Source organism: Phyllostomus discolor, chromosome 4 (assembly GCF_004126475.2).
Source record: "Phyllostomus discolor isolate MPI-MPIP mPhyDis1 chromosome 4, mPhyDis1.pri.v3, whole genome shotgun sequence".
Taxonomy (NCBI): Eukaryota; Metazoa; Chordata; class Mammalia; order Chiroptera; family Phyllostomidae; genus Phyllostomus; species Phyllostomus discolor.
Window position 1 is genome coordinate 136,479,053 of NC_040906.2, and position 2,588 is coordinate 136,481,640.

Consider the following 2,588-nt stretch of genomic DNA (forward strand, 5'->3'; position numbering starts at 1 on the left):
GAGCATGGGACAGGTATTCCCACACAATTCACAGGAGCACACTCACACGGAACCCTGTACCTCCAAAGATGAACTCAGCTTTTTTGCAGTAAAGAGGTATTAGTATGGCAAAAAGGTATTGCTTAATAATTCAGCATATGCATTAACCTAAGAAGGGTTTAAAAGTCACTTATTGGAAAAAGCAACTTATTGTCAGCCCATTTTCAATTGAGAATTTTATTACCATTTTATGCTAAAGGTTATCATTTCTCTTTTTTGTTTTCTTTTATATTTAATATTTTGTGAAACAAATACATCATTGAGTATTGAATTATTTTTCCCCTTTCTGAGTTTTCTCACTCCTCTGCTCTTCCTTTCCCCTGGAATATATAACAGTTTCATTAACTAAAAATTAAACAGGGGTTTTTAAAAAGTATTACTTGTCTGATTGCTTCTTGGCCTTTTGGCTAAGATCAAGTATAGTATCTGTTCTTATCAAGTTTAATAAAAATATTACTTGTCTGATACAGGTTTATGATAGGAACTTGTGTTAAAAAGAAAGTGGTGACTGGATATTAGTGACCAATGAGCTTAATATGCACAATAGAATCCCTCTCTCCTCTTTGCCAGAAGAGATGCTTTAAAACACACACAAACACACAAAAAAGACAAACTTAGGTTCCATGAACGGAAATAAAGTGCTTGGAGCACAGAAAAGTTGTAGTTCTGTTTTCTGCTGATCAAACCACAACTGAGATAAAGAGTTAAATTTAGAAAAACATAATATAGGAGAAATATGAAGGAGGGCCACCAGAACAGAAAGAATATGGAAACAGTCATATTCTTCCATGGGAGGAAGCACAGAAGGCATTTGGGAGGATTGGCCTGAGGAAGAGAACAAAAGAGGGAGATAGGAAAATAGTCTGAAAATAGACAAAGAGCCACTAGGTAAAAGAACTTGTGAATTTGTGTTATATTTATCCAAAGAACTAGGATTCTTATGCAGAAGTCAGAGGAAGTACATTAAGGGTTAAATTATTCAAAATTATGTTCTAGCAAATAGACCTACTTAAAACTCAATATGTTATTTTGGAAAGTAGCCATTTCCCCACCATTCAAGTAGAAAATAAATGGGCATCAATCAGGGACACTGTAGAGCAGCACTGTCCATGGAATTGTGTGCGGTGATGGAAAGGTCTTAGGTCTGTCCTGTCAAGATAGGTTGCTTTAAGTAGCTCAGTTGGTTAGAGCATTGCCCTGATACGCCGCCAAGGTTGCAGGTTTGACCCCTGGTCAGGGCACATGCAAGAATAAACCAATGAATGCATAAATCAGAGAACAACAGATCAATCTCTCTCTCTCCCTCTCCCCCTCCCGGTCTCTCCCCCCTCCCCCCTTTATCTCTCTAAAAGTCAATCAATAATTTTTTTAAAAAGGTTGCCTTAGACATGAACCCACATTATGCTTTCACTCCAACAGAAGGGAAGGCAGAGAACACAGCATGGGTGCAGGTGAGTGGAGAGTTAGGGGTGGTGATGGCATTTGGAAGTTCTCTTCAGATTCATTTTATTTTCTTAGTGAAATAAGAAACAAACCATCTGCTGAGAGCTGGAAGGGACAGACAGTTGTTGAAAGCACGAAGAAAGAGAACATGTGAAATAGTCACCTTGAAAAGTGAGACAGTGAGATTTTATGGAAAATTTTAGCTCCTGGATCACTGCCAGTCTCTCCAAAGTAGTTCTATAAAATGCAATGATTTCAGTATCCATGTAAGCAATCCTTCTAAAACTCTGGCCTCTCGGTTTCTTGCTCTCTGCTGTTCCAATGATCTTTCCCTCCAAACTATGTAACTTTTCTCCAATTAATATCCCACAAAATCCTAGACATTATCATTTACATAAAATGGCCATTTTCCCATAATTTCAAATTCAATCACTTCACTTTTTTTGACACTGTCTTCCAAGTTTCCAGCTTATTTCTTCTAGAGCCCAGAATCCAGCAATTCTTCACTCCATCCCTACAGCCTTTTCGCTATCCCTCATTCCACTCCATTTTAGTTGCCCCCACCTCTTATAGCTTAGATGCTTTGGTCAACCATAATCATTCTCTTGAATATAGCCTTGACTCCTTGTCTCCTGCCTATCCCTTCTCACTGCTCATGGATAGCACTCTAGCAAATTCTCCCATCTCTTGTTTTGTTTTGTTTTGTTTTTTTAATTTCCTTTCTCTTCCTGACTTTTCTTTCTTTATACAATACATACTATAATTTCTCCCATTTTAAAGTAGATTTTATTGATTATGCTATTACAGTTGTCCTACTTTTTCCCTCTTTGCTAGTACCCCCCTCAGCCCAGGAGCCCCCCTCACCCCCCGCCCATTCTCTCCAGCAATCCCCCTCTAGTTCATGTTCATGCATCATACATATAAGTTCTTTGGCTTCTCCATTTCCTATGTTATTCTTAATACCCTGCTGTCTACTTTGTACCTACAAATTAGGGCTCTTAATTCCTGCATCTTTCCCCCATTCTCCCTCTTCCCCCTCTCAGCTGATATCCCTCCAAATGATCTCCATATTTAAGAATCTGTTCCTGTTCTAGTTGTCTGCTTAG

The 2,588-nt window shown here is 38.5% G+C and overlaps 1 pseudogene; it reads left to right on the plus strand.

Moving 5' to 3' along the window:
* The first annotated feature begins 426 nt into the window (after positions 1-426).
* On the plus strand, positions 427-599 carry LOC114495933 (annotated as a pseudogene).
* Positions 600-2,588: the final 1,989 nt, after the last annotated feature.